This window comes from Ictidomys tridecemlineatus, chromosome X (assembly GCF_052094955.1).
Source record: "Ictidomys tridecemlineatus isolate mIctTri1 chromosome X, mIctTri1.hap1, whole genome shotgun sequence".
In the NCBI taxonomy this organism is placed as follows: Eukaryota; Metazoa; Chordata; class Mammalia; order Rodentia; family Sciuridae; genus Ictidomys; species Ictidomys tridecemlineatus.
In genome coordinates this window covers 113246757-113265434 of record NC_135493.1, presented here as the reverse complement: position 1 = coordinate 113265434, position 18678 = coordinate 113246757, and the positions used below count along the sequence as shown (strand labels likewise).

The 18678-nt window shown below is 44.8% G+C and overlaps 1 long non-coding RNA gene across 1 annotated transcript in view; it reads left to right on the top strand.

The window, feature by feature from the left end:
- Positions 1–248: 248 nt before the first annotated feature.
- The window catches only part of LOC144371787 (uncharacterized), a 29960-nt gene continuing 11530 nt past the window's right edge, over positions 249–18678 (top strand). Inside the window, exon 1 of the long non-coding RNA XR_013431900.1 lies at positions 249–16972. This is a non-coding gene — a long non-coding RNA (uncharacterized LOC144371787). The remainder of the gene's footprint in view (positions 16973–18678) is intronic.

Here is an 18678-nt window from a genome sequence, read left to right as displayed (position 1 = left end):
AATGTTTCATGAATATACAAGGAAAATGTATGTTTTTCACTTAAAGAATGTGTGATATCTTCACCCCATTTCCTGGCATTCAACTCCTAAAGTCTTTATAGTATCCTTGGTAATATCTATCTCTCTCTCTCTCTATCTCTCTCTCTCTCTCTATCTCTCTCTCTCCCTCCCTCCCTCCCTCCCTCTCTCCCTCTCTCCCTCTCTCCCTCTCTCTCTCCCTCTCTCTCTCCCTCTTTCTCTCCCTCTTTCTCTCCCTCTCTCCTCAGTACTGGGGATTGGATCCAGGGGTGCTCTAACACTGAGTTACACCCCAAGCCCTTTTTAAAATTTTGAGGCAGGGTTTCAGGGTTTTGCTGAGTTGCTGAGTCTGGCCTCTGAGCAGCTAGGAATACAAGTGTGTGCCAATGTGCCTAACCATAATATCTTTTAAAATAAACCAATAAATGTATTTTCTTGAGTTCTGTGAGACATTCTAGAAAATTTATCTAACCCAAGAAAGGGTTACTTAAAGTGAATATGTATGTGGGAATCCTCATTTATAGCCTGTCAGTCAGAAGCACAGGTAAAACAACCTGGGACTTGGAATTGATATCTGAAGGGGTGGGGGTTGCAGTCTTGTGGAACCTAGCCCTTAACCCATGGGATCTGATCCTAGCTCTAGGTAGTGGTGGAATTTAATTGAATTAGAGGATGCCCAGCTGGTGTCTGCTACAAGCTTGGTGTGTGTGGGAAACCCCCCACACATTTGGTTACAGAATTGTTCTGTGTTATGAGAATATAGTAGGAGGAACTGAATTTGAGTGTGTTCTACAGATTGTAAGACACTGTTTTTATTACAACAAATTATTAGTTGTATCAATCACTTTATTTATTCCCTTAATGACTTTCTGCTTATTAGGTATATCTAGTTCTGAAAGAGGTAAATTGAATGATCCCACTAAAACGGTAGTTTTTATTATATTCTATTTGTATTTCTGTAGTTCTTTTGCTTTATGCTTCAGGTATCTATACTATTTAGTGCACCTCAATTGATGAATATTGTTCATGCTGTATTGTTTATTTTTATCATACATATTGTCCTTTTTAGTCCTATTTAGGGTTTTGAGCCTTAACGTTATTCTCCTTCTGCTTTCTTCTTGTTGGCATTTTTCTGATATCTTTTTGTTATATTATTGTCAATTTTTCTGTTGTTTTATATTTGCATTTTTCCTCTAAGTAACATACCTGGAGTTTTATTTTTTAACCCTGACACTCTCTTTTATTGGGTAAGTTTAGTTTAACCTTGATATGCTTGATTTTATTTTACCAGCTTACTCAATATTTATTTATAATCTGTTGAGGACCTTTCCTCTAATTTTTCTAGTTTACTTAAATTGCCATTCATTCCATTTCCTCCTTCTTCATATCTACAGTAGACAAATAGACTTTTAATAAAATTTATGGGGTTTAAAAAAGTCTCATGAGATTTTTAAGTAACAAAGTTGTAACAGAAATAAATTAATGGAGTTAGAAAGTCAAACCAGTGGCCTTTTGACTCTAATATAAGTGCTCTTGCCACAATACCAGGATTTCAGAGCAAAACCCTGCATTTCTAAATGAAGAAACATGCTTCAGCCCAGTTTAGGGTCACTCTCTGATGAGCATATTAGAGGAGAAGGGCTGAGCCTTTGTGTCCGGTGGATCTGTGGGCCTGGTATGGCTGGAACTATAGGCCTGTTGGGTATGCTCTTCAGGATGTCCCTTAAGAGTATCCTGGACTTCTTGCATTCTAGGAATATGTCCTTACAGCTTGGGATGCTGAGCTTCTCAGGCAGGAGCAAAGCTTAGGTCTCTCTGGGTCTAGAGGTTCAGGAAAGTGACATTTTGGGGAACTCTATGACTTTTGGGGCTCTCACCAAGAGAAGGAGGCCCTGAACCATCATAGTGGATAGTCTGCCTTTGGAGTAGTTTCTAGGCCCAGTTCCCAGCACCAGTTATTAGGTTTCTTCCTCTTTGGGACTCCTATATCCTTTATCTTTATGCAGCCATTATCCTAGGGGGACTTAGACTACATGATGGAATCAGAGCCCCCCATGGCTCCCTTCTTGGAGTCCCTGGACTTCCTGGGAGGATAATCATATTAGCAGGAGTCCCTCAGGTATTGTCATTTTATAAAGCTTTCCAGAGAATGTACATGGAGCTCCAAATAAGATATCTTGGACCAATGAAAATGTCACATTTCTTTGCTCTTGGCAAGAATCCCAGCTCCTCAGCTTGGGAAAACCATTTATCTCATACCAAATGGAAATTTTATTTGGCTATTATGTTCCTCTCCAATTAATAAATTACAAGAGAACAAATTAATTTACTTATCATTTGTAGCTTGGTTGATAATTTTGTGTGTGTGTGTGAGTGTGTGCGTGCGCGGTACTGGGGATTGAACCCAGGGGCACTGTACCACTAAGCTATACCCCCCCCCTTTTTTATCTTGGTACTAGGGATTGAACCCAGGGGGGCTTTACTCCTGAGCTACATCCCCATTCCTTTTTTATTTTAATTAATTAATTAATTATTTTTAGAGACAAGTTCTCACTAAATTGCTGAGAATGGCCTCAAACTTGCAATCCTCCTGCCTCAGCCTCCTGAGTTGCTGGGATTACAGGCACACGCCACCACAACCGGCTCCCATCCCTTTTTATTTTCTTGTGACAGAGTCTTGCTGAATTGCCCAGGCTGGCCTTGAACTTGTGATCCTCCTACCTCAGCCTCATGAGTAGGATTATAGGTGTGCACCACCTTTCCCAGCTATGGAGGATAAAAAGATCCTTCTTGGAAAAAGTTGGGTATCCCTGAGGTCACTTACATGTTGGATCTGAATAGATTAGATGATTCATTGCATAGCTCCCTGGGGACCTACAATAGCATCAGGGTACTCCCTCCCCAGAGCCTCCTGAGATTGGTGTGAGGGCCCAAATAAGTAACCTGTTGTGTGCTGAATGTGTATGCTGAGTGGTGACAGTGGCTGTGTCATGGCTGTGGGCATCCTGCCTGTATAGCTCTGGTGTGGTTCAATGTGGCAAATAGTCCCTTATCACCTCCCTGTGCTTTAGACCCTACTCTGTGAAATTCCTAAAGGGAGAAACCTATTTCCTTCTCCAAAAACACCGGTGCAGTAGGATCCCCTGAGGACACATGAAAGAGCTCTGCTCAGGTGCTGCTAGTGTGTGATGGGACTTAGGTTTCTACACCCAAACAAAAATGACCAGATAGGATACTGTGAATGCCACTTCTGCCCAGTCTCCTGACTGTGGTTGCCTGGAAAGCAAGTGAAGCCCTGTTCCATCAGTGTTCAGTGATGCTACTAAGGTCTGGCGATGGTAATGTTGGTGATGAGCCAAGCACTGGTCTCAGCACTTCACACATCTGAACTCATTAACTCTCACAGCAACCCATTGAGGTAGAGACTGTTATTATCACTGTTCTACCAAGGAGGAAATGGAAACACAGATTGGGCAGGGCTTAGAACCTGCTGTCAGGCATTTGGTGCTGTGGTCACTAGTCTATGCTACCTGGTACCTGTCCTGGGAGCTGAATTAACAAAAAGTTGAACAAGGATCACGAGACTTCATTTCAACCCAAAGTTTCAGCCTCCACCCCTTCACCAAATTTTACTTAAAATTTTTTTTTCAGATACTATCAATAGTCATAATGGCTAGATTTTCCCCTACTTATTTCCTCTGCCCTCTCTGGCAGCCCAGGGAGCACCCATTTCATGAGAGGAGCTCCTGGTGGAGGTGAGATGATCTTGGTGCCAGTAAGCCCCCATTTCTGCTCTCCTTCCTGGCTGCCTACTTGGACCCTTAGCTATGTCCTGCCTTGAGGCTTTGTCCCCAAGATGGAGAATAAATTGGAGAGATGGAGGGATGGACAGAAATCCTGAGCCAAAGTATAAAGGCCCCAAATACAGCAAATATAAATGGAAACTCTGAGGCTGTGTGATTCACTTCACCAATATGACTCATGTTCTGCTAAGGTTTCCGTGAACAATATGTTCACAGTCTGGTTTAATTATAGCCTAGATCCGCTGCTGCCTGGGTGAGCCTCCAAAGCGCACCCCAGCCCTCACCCTCGGGTGCCGAGCCAGATGAAATGCCTCTTAGTGCGAAAGGGGGAGAGAGCATTGGAAATGGTTCTCTGCAGGTGCCATTGGTCACATCACACATGGTGGATTGCTCTTACAGGAACCTCAGCTGGAGGGTGGCCTCTTCAGATGAATTTGAAAAGCTCATGCTCACTAGGCTATTTGTGATTCTTGGGCTTCCCCTTCATGCAGAGCTCGAGCTGAGGTTTGCGAGCACCCTGAGTGGGTGTTTGGAGTGATCGATTGAGAGAAAGAAATAGGATTCAGTCAAAGCTCCCTCAAGCGAGGGTGGAGGGAACCCCAAGGCTGCCTGCCGAGCTTGGGGGTGGTTCACATGTGGACCTGATAATATTGCACAGAAAACTTGCTACTTCCTATCCACTTTGCAGTTTTAATGGGAGCACCCTGGGTTACTGCATTGGAAGGGGGTCATTTTACAGATGTAGAGATATGGTCACAATTAAATCCTTATGATGGGACACAAATAGTACCCTCCCTCTGCAAAGCATGAAAGCATGAGTGTGTATTTCAGTTTAAAAAATGCCTTCATCCCAGTGTCTGGCATTATGTGTAAGCCCCACCACTGAGCTGTTTGCTTGAGTAACTGAACTAAGGGAGAGGGCAGCTTGTGACTCTAGGCTTCAGAGTTGCCAGATAAAATATAAGATGCCCCATTAAATTTGCCTTGCACATAAATGATTAATGAGTTTTTGGTCCCAAATATTGTGTGGGACATACTAAAAATGTATTTATTGTTTACCTGAAATCCAAATTTAATTGGTCATCAAGTATTTTTGTTTGTTAATTTGGGCAACCCTACATGGACTTTGAAGTCATATAACATGGCTTCAGATACACCCTCTGCCACCAAGGGGCTGTGAACTTCTGGACAAATGACTTCAGCATTCAGAGCTTATGTTCCTTATCCTACAAAATGATCATAACTGTGGCAACGTCCAGGACTATAGCAAAGATTAAAGAGAACATATGTGAAGCACATTGCATAGGAAGCAGTAGCACATTATAGTGGACTCTGTTGATGTCCTGAGCAGATCCCCTGCATTGGCTATGCAACCATCCCCTGGCTTCCAGGAATGTTGGGTACCAACAGCTCATTGTGACACCCTTCTCTGATTGTATTAGTCTGTTTTATGTTGCTATAACAAAATACCTGAAGCTGGGTACTTATTTTTTTTTTAAGTTTATTTAGCTTACAGTTATGGAGGCTGAAAGTCCAAGATTTGGTAGCCCCATTTGTTCAGCCAGTAAGCAGCAGAATAACAACTATTTACATAGCATTTATATTGTATTAGTTGTCATACATAATCTTGAGATGATTTAAAGTATACAGGAGGATGTGTGAAGATTATATGTAAATACGTTTTCATTTTATATAAGAAACTTGAGCTGCTGCAGATTTTGGTATCCAAGGGAGTCCTGGAACCAATCCCCTGTGGATACTAAGGGATGCCTGTACTTAGGACACTTCTACTCATTTCCATTAACTCTAGTCAGCTGCCTCCTGGGCCCCAGCCTCCTTGAATGCCCCAGACCCTGTGTGTGTAACATTTAGCTTCAATATTGGGATTTTTTTTTTTTTTTTTGGTGGGGGATACTAGGCATTGAACCCAGGGGCACACTACCACTGAACTATATTTTTTAAGAGGGTATTGCTAAGTTACTTAGGGCCTTACTAAGCTGATGAGTCTGGCCTTGAACTTGTGATCCTCCTGCCTTGGGCACCTGAGTCACTAGGATTACACATAAATGTTACTGTGCCCAGAACTATTGGGTTGTGTTTGTTGGACCTGCCGTTGCTGCTAGGTCCCATAGCATGCCTGCTCCCAGGCCAAGTACTGCTGCAGAGAGGCCTAAACAAGGCACAGGGAGCTTTAGGAAGCTTCAGAGAGGCCAAGACAGTGACAAAGGAGGCTAAGTGCTCATGGCAGACTCTATGTTGCCCAACCAGTTGCCAGCCCTCTTCTTCCTTCTAAAGCAAGACCCCAACTTTTTCTCAGGTATTTGGCAGTTAATGTCTCAGAAGGTGGCTTTTTCCCTCAGGCCCATGATAGAACCACAGTAGTTCTAAATCTTTCTTGTTAATCCTTACTTCTTTGGCAGGAAGTTAATCTAAAACAGGCTTGTGACTTAGTCTTGAACAGTTAAAGGAAGGTTTGGCAAGGGGCTTTTACCTGGAATGGGTTAGGGGGAGGAGAGATGAGAGATTTCGGGGAGAAGGTAGAAAAGCTCAGGAGGAAAACCCTAATCCTCTCTCCCTTATTGGGATGTTGTTTTTTAAAGATGAGATGCTTGGTACTGTGCAGTGATCTTGCAACCATGAGAGGAGAAAGTACCATACTCTGAAGATGACCAAGAAAAACATGGGAAGGACATGAGTCTTTCATGACCTTGTTGTGTCCCTGAGTTAACCTTGCAACCTCCCAGCTCCAGATTTCTTACATGAGATGATAAATGTCTTTAGTGTTTGAGCCGCTGACAGTTGGGTACCTTTTGATGACTAAAAGTATCCTGAGAGATTACTGATGAATGTGTCCACTTATATGATCCTGTCTTCTACAGTTTTGGGAGCAGACTAGTCTTCAGAATATTCACCCCAAGCAGTGCCAGCTGCTGTTAGGCAGAAGGATTAGGGTGGGATGAAGGTGGGCCTTTTACCCTCCCCTCCCACCTCTTTTCTGTTATTGCCCCATTATGCTGTCTAGCTCACAGGCTGAAAATTCCACAGCTCAAAGCTTTCACTGAGACCAACATATGACTTATGGAATGCAAACATTCCTGGAAGGACTCAGAGTGCTCAGTGGCCCTCTGGCTTCTTTTCTCTATGCTCCAGCAATATGAGTATCTCAGAAGCAGCATGCTGGCTGGTGCAAAGGCAGAAGGGAAGAGAAGGCATTCAGGGGCTATTTCTAAGAGGAGTTCTTTGAATATTTGCTAGGATACAGGAGCTTCACCCCCACTATTTTTTAAATTAAACATTTATTTAGCATTTACTATGTGCCAAGTGGTATCCAAGCACTATAAAAATATTAATGTGCTTGAGTCTTACAACTATATGAAGCACAGGTGTTATCACTAGACCTAGTTACAGCGGAGTCGGGAGGCAGCACCACCTGGGATTTGGCTGGAGACATTGCTCTGAATAATGACTGGTGTCAGGCTATTCTCCAGGTCTCAGGCTGTGGTGTAGGAAAAATGGTTCAGGCAAAGCAGCACTACCCAGCACCACGCCCTCCATGGCTGCCAAACTTCTCCCAGGGGACGGCAGGAGGCTCCATATCACTTTGCAATACCAGGCCCTTGGGCAGCAAGTGCCAAGAGGAAGAAGGAATGCAGAGGTTAAACATGAAGACAGGGATTTTAAGCTGTTTGTTTCTCCTCCCCAAAGTGTTACCCCCAGCCTCTGTCTGCATCAGAGAACCCTGCTTAGGGCAAAGCAAAGGGTGACCCTGACCTCTCTAGTCATTATCAGCAGATGTTTGAATTGGTGTCATCCCAGGTGAGCCAGCTTGAGTCCTCAGAGGCAGACCTCTTACACTCTCTCTCTGTCCCTTTTTATTGATTCCCATTAATGAATATGCAATGGTCCTCCAAAGTCTTCCATGATGAGTCTGGAAATCCCTGTTTGAATAAGGAAAGAGCCTCAGTGAGTGACTTGCCTTCTGCAGCCACACAGCTCAAAAGTTGCCCATATGAATCCAAAGCCTACTTCCAAAGCACCTCAGGCTGCCTTTCATGGGTACTCAGGTGCCTACAGATATAGGTGGGTGCCACAATGGGGTGTAGGGGGAGTGACAGCAGCCACTGCCTACTGAGTCTAGGCCAGGAGTTCATATAAATTCTTACAACCCTGTGTCATATATATCATTGTTATTGTAGGCATTAATTATCTTATTGATCTTGAGCCACCAAATGAAGGCAGTTTTTGTAATCACTATGCCATTTCAGAGGAGGAAACTGAGGTACCAAGAGACCACACCTAACCAAAGGGCCCACAGCTGTAAGTGGCAGTGTGGGGTCAAGAAGTCAAGCTAATCTGACCACAGAGTGCCTGCCTGGTGGAGACAGGGCCTGAGGGCCCAGGCGGTAATCAAAGCCACAGGCCAGGCCTTAAGCCAAATGCTATTTCGGTTACAATTGTGCTGAAGGCTGACTATCTCTGCTCATGGTCTCTAGAGTGGCTGCATCCACTTTAAAAGACACCCTAGTTAAGAGCTCTGCAGTTTTCAAAGCACTAGTACTTTTCTTCTGACCTTGCAGTGGGTCCTTTGAGACAGGCCTAGTGGGCTCTCCCTCCTCAACTTAACAACTAAAGAAATGGACTCTGAGGAATGGGGAACTCTTTGGGTTGGAGCCAGGCCTTGGCTCTTCCCTCTCTGGGTGTATGGGAGCCTGGCAAAGGCCTCCTTGCTGGGCATGTTGGGATCTTGAGTTGGGGGCACTGTACGGTGCATCTCTGGGCTGCCTATTTGCAAACATTATTTGCATCATCCTAGGTGGAATTGAGTTTTTTACTGCCACATACTAAGCTGAGAAGTCCTTTCTCTTCACTATTTCCCTTGCCTATGTCCAATCCTTATGTAAACTAAGACAATGGTTTCTCTTCTGAAGTGCCTTTGTAAAGTAAATGCAAAGAAATTTGCTTGCATCTAGGTAAACATGGAGTTGGGAAACTGGCTTTTGGACTTTTGTCCTCATTTGCCACTAAGGAGTGTGTGACATTCACAAGCCCTCGGGAGCCTTGGTTTTTCCCATCTGTAAAGTTCTGGTGCTGTAGTGGTCCTCTACATAGACGTGTGATGATGGTGGTTTGCCACTCCCAACACCCGAGCCATGTGTGCAGTTCAACTCTGCCTTCCTTTCTTCTCTGACATACCTGAGAGTCCCAGAAGACTGAGTCACTTATTCTAGGGCCTCTTTGGAGCCAATCCTTTTGGCTTCAACTATTCCCATTCATCTTTCCATTCACTCCACCCCTCAAGGTGTACACCCCTGGCCAGTCTCTTGGAATGTTCCCAGATGACCACCTTCCAGCAGGGAGTACCTCTCCGCTCCTGTGGAAAACTCATTACATTTCTTTCTTGCTTTCTTTTTTATTAGCACATATTATACAGAAAAATGGATTTCAATGTGACTTGTTTGTGCATGCATATAACGTACTTTGATGACACCCACCCCCTTACTTCCTTGCTCACTTTCCCCCTCTCCTGATCCCCTTCTTTTTTAGCCATCTCCCTTCTACTTTCATGTTGTCTGTCCCCACCATTCCACATTTGAGAGAAAACATGCAATATTTGTCTGAGTCGGCTTATTTCACTTAACATGATGATATCCAGTTCCACCCATTTTTCTGCAAATGACATGATTTCATTTTTCTTCATGGCTGAATAATACTCCATGTTGTGTGTGTGTTTGTGTGTGTGTGTGTATTGCATCTTCTTTATCCATTCTTCTGTCAACAGACATTTAGGTTAATTACATAGGTTGGCTATTGTGAATTGTACCATGAAAAAAATCGATATGCAGGCATCTCTATAATATGTTGACTTTAATTCCTTTGGATAGATACCGAGGAGTGGTATAGCTGGATTATATGGTAGTTCTATTTTTAGCTTTCTGAGGAAACTCCATCCTGATTTCCATAGTGGCTATACTAATTTACATCTCTACCAGTAGTGTATAAGTGTTCCTTTTTCGCTGCATCTTCACCAACATTTATTGTTCTTTGTATTCTTTTTTTTTTTTTATACCAGGGATTGAACCCAGGGGCACTTGACCACTGAGCCACATCCTCAGCCCTTTTAATATTTTATTTAGAGTCAGGGTCTCACTAAGTTGCTTAGAGCCTTGCTAAGTTGTTGAGGCTGACTTTGAACTCACTATTCTCCTGCCTCAGCTTCCCAAGTGCTGGGATTACAGGCCTGTGCCACTGTGCCCGGCTTGTTTCTTGTATTCTTGATGATAGCCATTCTAACTACAGTGAGATGGAATCTCAATGTAGTTTTGATTTGCATTTACCTGATGACTAAAAGTATTAGACTTATTTCATATAATTATTGGCCATAATAATTCTTTTGAGAAGTATCTGTTCAGTTAATATGCCCATTTATTAACTGTGTTATTTGTTTTGTGGTGTTAAGCTTTTTTGAGTTCTTTATATATTCTGGATATTAATCCTCTGTGGAAAGAGTAATGGCAAAGATTTTCTTCTATGCTGTTTGTTCACTCTGTTGTTTCCTTTGCTGTGCAGAAGTTTTTTAATTTGATGCAATTCCATTTGTCAATTCTTACAATTATTTCCTGAGCTATCAGAGCAATTCAGGAAGTTATTGCCTATACTAATGTCTTGAAGTGTTTTTCCTGTGTTTTCTTCTAGCAGTCTCAAAGTTTCAGGTCTTCTACTTATCTTTGATCTATTTTGAATTGTTTTTTGTCCAGAGTGAGAGATAGAGATCTAGTTTCAATCCTCTACATATAGGTATCCAGTTTTCTTAGCACTATTTATTGAATAGGCTATCTTTTCTCCAATGTATATTTTTGGCACTTTTGTCAAGAATCAAATGTCTCTAGCTGTGTAGGTTTATTTATGTGTCTTCTATTTTATTCTGTTTGGTCTTCATGTCTCTTTTTATGCCAGTACCATGCTGTTTTTGTTACTATAACTCTATATTATATTTTGAAATTGGGTATTCTGATAACTCCAGCTTTGTTCTTTTTCCTGTGGATTGCTTTGGCTGTTCAGGGTATTTTGTGCCCTCATATGAATTTTTGGGTTATGAAAAATGTTATTGGTATTTTGGTGGGGATCACATTGAATCTGCAGGTCTCTTTTGATAATGTAGCCATTTTAACAATATTTATTCTGCCTGTCCATGAATGTAGGAGGTCTTTTCCCTTTCTAATGTCTTCTTCAATTTCTTTCTTCAGTGTTCTGTAATGTTTTTTCTTTTGTAGTGGTCTTTTACCTCTTTGGTTAGGTTTACTTCTAGATGTTTTATTTTTCGAAGTTATTGTGAATGGAATTGTTTTCCTAATTTGTGTTTTAATAACGGGTTCATTGGTTCATTCTTGGTATATAGAAAAGCTGTTGATTTTTGTGCATTGATTTTTTTATCCTGCTTCTTTGCTGAATTTGTTTATCATATCTAGAAGTCTTCTGATGGAGTCTTTTGGGTCTTCTAAGTATAGGATCATATCATCTGCAAATAGGGATAAATTGACTTCTTCCTTTCTTATGTGTATTTCTTTTATTTGTTTCTCTTACCTAATTGCTCTGGCTAAAGTTTCAAGTACCATATTCAATAGAAGTGATAAGAGTGGACACCTTTGCTTTGTTCCTGATTTTAGAGGAAATGCTTTCCATGTTTCCCCATGCAGCATAATGTTGGCTTTGGGTTTGTCATGTATAGCTCTTACAATGTTAATTTCCTTCTCTGCCTGGTTTCTTCAGAGCTTTTATCATGAAGGGATGTTGAATTTGGTCTAAGGCTTTTTCTGCATTTATTGAGATGGTAATGCTTTTTTTTTTTTGATTGTGCTTTTTTTTTTCAGTTTAAAAAAAGAAATGTGTCAAATTTAAAACTCAGCCCAGCACATCTATTTAAAGTGCAGAGAAAGCAGACTGAGTTACTTGCAGAATGCATAGCCTTTAGAATCTTCAAAGGCCTCCGCCCCAGAACCTATAACTCGTGTTTTCTAAGGCCCCAACTTGAAGGGCAGGTAGATGCTTAGGATGTCAAGGAAGAGGTCTGATGTTTATTGTGTTTATGATAGGAAAACATCTGAAAGGGCAGATGAGAGCAGGGAGAAACCAAGGGAGCCCTAGGGACAGATTCCCAGCCACTGACTCCTTTGCTACCTTTACTGCATAGTAATTGCAACCCCATTCCTTAGTGAAGGGATGCTGTCACAGCCAGGTGTAGGTATGTGGCCATGTATTCGTATATGTATGTTAGTATGTATGTGCATATACTTATGGGTATGTTTGCTTTTAAAGGTTCTAGGGAGCACATGAGTTTTTCAGCCTGAGATAGGGAGGAGGTTAAAGGAGGGAATGGGAATGATTCCTCTCCTGCTTTCCTTCTGTCATTCTGCCACTGCCATTTTCCTGCTACCAGATTCTTCCTCTAAATAGCAGCAAAGCAGGGACTGCTTCTGGATATTTTGGGCTTCTTACATTAGATGCAAGAAAGTTAAATCGCCTCAGGCACTTGTCTCTTTCCTCTTTCACCTCTCATAGATACATTCCCTCCAAAATGAGCTCTTTTTCCCCTCTGCCTCTAGCTACTGCCCCATTGCCCTATTTCCCTTTAAAGTCAGTCTTACTGGGTAGGGTTGGCAATTGTTAAATCATTCCTCTGCTCAAAACCTTCCAGTGACTTGGGGCAAAAGCCTAAGTGTGTATTTCTCCCTTGATGGTTCCACTCCCACCCTGTCCTCCTTGGGGCTCCATGGACATGTTAGGTGGCCTCCTTTCTCAGGCCTCTGCGCTGATTGTTCGCTCTGCTTACTGTTCTTCCCCCAGGTATTGCATGGCTCAGGCCCTCACTTCCTTCAGGTCTCTGACCAAATTTTGCCTCATTAGAGGTCCTCTCCAGTCATCTCATACAACAGCCTGTCCCTGCCCGGAGGACTCCATGTCCTTTTCTGCACTTTTTTCTTGTCTGTGGCTCTCATCACTGCCTGACATGTTATGTATCTAATGCTCATTCCTCATTGTCTAGGGGGTGGGGGTGGAGGTGGAGGAGGAGTTAGGGAGTGGTTTCTCAGGGAGACACAGAGATGGCCTTGGCCTTGGCCTGCCCACCTGTCTTGTCCCATTGTGTCATCAGGTTTTCATTATCTTGACCAAAATACCTGACAAAAAAACTTAGGGGAGGAAAGATTGATTTTGGCTCATAGTCTCAGGTGTTTCTCAGGGCCAGCTCACTCCATTGCTTTGGGCCTGAGAGGAGGCAGAACATCATGACAGAAGGGTGTGGTGGAGGAAAGCTGCTTAGTTCTTGGCAGCTGGTAGGGACAGGGAGTGGGGAATTACAGGCTAGGGACAAGATACAGTCCCCAAGGGTATAGCCCCAGTGACCTACTTCCTATAGTTTCCACATCCCCCCAAGTAGTCCATTCAAATTATTAATCCATCTAAGGGATTAATCCACTGATGACATTGGAGTCCTCATGAACCCATCACTTCCTGAAAGCCCTGCCTCTGAACATTGCTGCACCAGGGACCAAGTTGTCAACACATGAGGTCTATGGGGACATTCCAGATCCAAACCACAACAGCTACGCAGCACATGGTTGGTGGTTGTACTCCAACACTGATGGATTATGCTATTGAGAAACTCCTGCCTCATGGCTCCCAACCTTCTGCAGGTGAGTGTTTACTAATCTTGGACCAGGGGAGGGTGTGGAAGAGTCAGCAAGCTCTCAAGCAAACTAGCAGCACCAGCAGGTCCCTCTTCCCCCTTGTATCACTGAGCAAACAGAGCCACTGCAGTGGGGGTGGTGAGTGGCAGAGGATGCAGCCTCTGCTATAGTCCCCCACCCCTACTGCCACTGCCTGACTCGAGGAACCCCCCATGTCTCTTTGGCTAAGAGCTGGCTATGCCCAGGTGGCCTTGCCAGCTTCTGTTGCTTCTAATGCTCAAAGACCCTTTGCTGGCCCCATTCTCTCCTGGTCCAGCATCATTTACACTGCCAAGCCTGCACTCATCCAGGGCTCAGAGGGAACCCTTCCCCTCTCTGGACTCTCACACTGGCAACTTGCTTATTTATGGCATCTTCCCTTCCTAGGCATAGAGCCTCTGTCCTGCAGCCTGCCCAGCCTGGCGCCAGCCACATCTCTGTGCGCTGACAGCACTAAGCTGATGGCTAGTATGTTGGGTTCAGGATGGAAGCACAAATCAGGTGGGCTGGGGGGTCAGTCATCAGCCTAGCATGAGGGAGCTCCCTGCTTTAGGGGATGAGAAACCAAGAGCTTTCAGGTGAGATTCAAGCCACAAGGGCAGCTGAGTCCAATCCTTCCACATCACAAAGGTCTGCTTAGCGCAGCTGCTTCACCTCCCGTGCAAAGGGCTGCCTCGCCCATGTGTGTGGCCCTCTCCATCCCTCCCTCAGCCTGCTGGGCACCAGCATTCCAGAACTCTTGTGGTTAATGAGGGAAAGAGAAGGGAAGGAGGGAGCTCTTGCCTGCCTCTCCAGAGGGGAGGGAAATTGAGGGGGAGGTGGAAGGGCTGCCTTGCCTAGATGGCTGTGCCTCCCTCAAGCTGAGAGCACCGGGGTGCTTACAAGAATGCAGGGAGTGAGCCCTGGTGACAGCTGGGGGAAATTATTCACACTGTCAGGAGCGCGGCTTATACCATGAATTGGTTCCAATTCTTTATTTTTAAATCCCCCAGCTGGCTAAAGACTTAGAAGGAAAGATGTGCCAATCATTTGCATCTTATCCCAGATGGGCTGTCACTAAGGGTCCAGGGAAGTCTAATGGGGCTGGGCTGGTGGTCAGGAAAAATGCAAGGACCCTTGGCAGTTACCTGGGGCTTGCTGAGTTGCATCCTGACAGCTCCTGGGAAGCTGAGGGCTGGAAGGCGGTGTGTCTGGCTCTCCTCCACAGCAGTGGGGATCTGACCACTGGCTCAATGGCTACACTTCTACCTGGTGAAAGAGCATACAACTGCCATGCCTTGAGTCTGGGGGTGGCACAGGGATGACTTCCTTGGTTTGGGAGAGGGGTCTCTGCCTTTCACTCCCGCTGCACAGCCTTCTCCAGAAGGCAAACATGCCTTTATGGCCAGTTCTCCAGGGTGGACACCTGGAGGGGCACAGGTCCTTCTTTTGAGGTCCTTCTTTTGTTCCTTTTGGACAAAGGAACAAAACCCAAGATTCCTTGCTGGAGGGGACTCTTAATTTTAGATAGATGTTTAGCATTTGAACCCCCTTCCTGTATCTGGGGTATCTCCATGTTGTGAAACTGAGTCCCCGCCCCCTCCACTATAGAAGGCAGAACTCTTGGATAATGGCTTTTCTAACCTCCTGCTCAGCTAACAGCATCCCCTTAGCTGATGCAGCACACTGCCTGAGACCTTGCACAGCAGCTAGTGGCTGTTTGCAATGCATTCTGGTGACAGGAGGCTGCCCCTATATTCAGTTTCCAAAAGAGCAGAAGAGATGGCAGTGTCCAGCATCTTGGGTATCTGGGGTTTAAGCCTCAGTGTGTGAGGCTGGGAGTAGTAGGAAGTGATAGAGGGTCCTGGTCCTGGCTGGGGAGCTTTAAATCTGGTGACATGTGACTTATCCAATCTTTAAGAAACATATTTCCTTAACCCAGCCAGAGTTGGTTTGTTATTTACAAGTAAGAATTCAGACCCAATGACAAAGACTGAGAGATTACAGCCAGTTACTGGGATTTCTCCTTGGCACATCCCTCCTGGGTTTGTGTCTGAAAAGTCTCTCAAAAAGGCAAGTGCAAAAGCACAACCATTCCTCATGCCCGATGTGAGGTACAGCTAGAGGTGGAAAGCTCTGGTGGCTACCAGCTGAGAAATGGGCCCAAACTGCATAGGATTTAGGATTGAGAGGTGAATGTGTCAGTGGACTGGGGTGAGGAATGCTTATCTCAGCAGCCTAGTGAATGTCCTTTTTCGGAGGCCTTCAAAAATGAACAGGGTATTTTTTTTTCATCTGCCACCTTGCCAGTCCACACTTCTCCATGCCTAGGTATGTAGCAAATGCTTTCGGGATTCATTCATTTTTTTTTCAGAATAGTTTACATATTGCACTAAGGCAGGGGGACAAATCACATGACTTCAGAGTTCATTGGTTCCAATTATTACAGCCCTTCTAAGAGTCATTTTTGCTAAAATTGCACATTTAAAAACACACACACACCCCCCACATACAGAATGTTCCTCTTTTTCAAGCCATTGAACACACATTAGATTGGAGAATAGTCTTTCTCACAGTTTCTGGTACTCTCATTCTTCAGAGAATTCTCTTGGTAACTCAAAGGCCATGGATTTTTTCCTAAGTAGCTTAACAAAATTTTTATTTATTTTTAGTTGTAGATGGACACAATACCTTTATTTTATTTATTTTTTATTTTATATAGTGCCAGGGATGGAACCCAATGCCTCACGCATGCTAGGCAAGCGCTCTACTACTGAGCCACAACCCCAGCCCCTCCTAAGTGGCTTTTTGAGGAAGAAAAGGGGGACTGGGCTGTAAGAGAATGACGGGGCTGCTGTCTTTTCACTTCACAGGCAGATCTTTCCATGGCCAAGTCTGGGAGAACAGAAGGCATTCTGGGAACACGATGCTCTCACATCCTGCAAAATGCAGAGTTGTACAGAGCAGATGGCAGGGACTTCAAAAGCATAAGAGTCACCTTGAAAGATAATGGTGTAAAGGGAAGGATAGATGGGAGACTTTTGTACCCTTTGACAAGGAAGCAGAAAAGACAAAAGCTATTTGCTAGACTTATGTGTGAGTCAACAGAACTGAAATGATTCTGCTGTAATTTACTTCAAGGGAGGCCAAGCCTCTTGTCATCTTGTCCAGAAATAAATGGCATCAATCAACTGACAAACTGTTTCTCTTGCCTCCCGATTTTTTTTTTTTTTTAACACAGGGAAGCATTTGCATCCTCTTTATCCAGGCAGCTGAGGCCTAACAATTCTCCTTCCTGTCACCATGCCTTAGAAGAGAGGCAGATCCTCTGACCTGACAGATTTCCACCCCATGAGACACTGGGCATGACAAACAGAGCTTCCTATCCTCAGTTGGCCAGCCTAGGGTTGCCAATAGAGCATATCTGGTCACTCCAACAGCCAAAGACAGGTGAGTTCAGCATGCTTAGTCCTGTGTCAGTTCGTAGGCCTCTTGACTTTTTTGCAGATGGGCAAAGTGAGGTGCAACGTTAACTTACTTGTCCAAGATCACAGAATCAGTGCAGGGATACTGAACTCATCTCAGTTGAGAGCACCCAGTGGGGCAGCCAGTGGCTTTTCAACTTATGTTAGTTCTTTACTTCACAAGCTTGTCCTTTGAAACAGAACACTATAACCCAACAGCCTCAGTAAAGGTCTGCCGAAGTCTGGCTTGGCACAAATCAGGAGCCACTTGTCAAAAAGAAACTAACTTTATTTTTAGAACTACAAACGCCAAACAAAACAGCTCCAGGGAAAAACCCTCAGAGCCCAACTGCCACCACCGGCTTCCACAAGCCTCTCTCCCCCACCCCAGCCTTTTCCTCCCACAATCCTCCTCCTCTTGAGGCCGATTGGCTGGGTTGCGTGGGCAGAGCCAAAGAAGTCACCCAATGAGCAGCTCCGTGGAGGAGCCAATCAGCTAGATGTTGCTGGGGCAGCTGTGAGCCAATCATCAGCTGGCAGTCTGAAGGGCAGGGAAACAGCCCAATGAACATCACCGCAGAGGAGCCAATCAGCTAGATGTTGCTGGGGCAGTCTGAAGCTTGCTGGCAGCTGGAAGTTTGCTGGGGCCCCTTTGGCTGTGGCTCTCAACAAAGGTCAAAGTTGTCAGGTCAGCACTGAGGGGAGAGATAGGAAAATCCCCCCTCCCACAGTCTCAGGGTAGGGGAGGAGCCAATGCAGACCTAAGGCTCTGGGGCCTCTCTGCAGTGGGGAAACCACGTCCCCCCAGGCAAGGTTGGTGTCAGCTGCAGGACTTGTACCATATCATCGCCCATCCCCCATCCCCCTCAAACATCTGCTCTGCCTCGTGTAGCCTCAGCTGCTCACTAAAGGGATCAAGCCTCAGAAGCCTATTCTCCTTCTTTGAAGCTGACAGCTTGATGCCTGTGGAAATTCAGCCCTATTTCAGGGCTTCATTTAAAGAGGTTTCAAAGAGTGACTCGAAGGATTGGTTAAGTCACTTATTATGGCTCCCCTCCAGGCCCACAGCTCGCTGGGGCCCAAACATAGCAGCTGTGGCTTTGCAGGTCATTGGCAGGCAGGTGATTATTCTGAATTGGCACCTGGCTAGTCTGGTGTGTTCTAGCTCTTCCTAGAGCTTCTTCCAAGCAGCAACAGGCACTTTCGTGCCTCGTACCTTTCTTTCTTTTTTTGTGGTGCTGGGGATTGAACCCAGGGCCTTGTGCACACGAGGCAAGCATTCTACCAACTGAGCTCTATCCGCAGCCCATCCTACTTTTCTTATAGCATGTGTTTGAAAATGATCCACCAAGGAGCCAGGCAATTACATTACCCTCTGACTCATGCTGATGTTGGGCATGTCTTAAATACCGCCCCCCAAATAAAAAAGCCTATGAAAAATATAGGAAACCAGGGAGGTTGTGTCCTGTGGATTTCAGGCAAATGGCAGCGAACAGGCTGGTTAGGGCTTTTTTCCTTCCAGTCCTGTTGTCACCTTGGCACCCTCATCCTTCTCCAAAGGGAGAGTGAATGGGAAGGTGTAGGGGTTGTGCAAGAGCCTGGGGGAGAGGGCATGGAGCCAGGCCTATGTATGGGCTGCTGCAGGCCAGCTGCCCACATAGTCTCTGGGATCTGTGCCTGTGCAAGGAATGT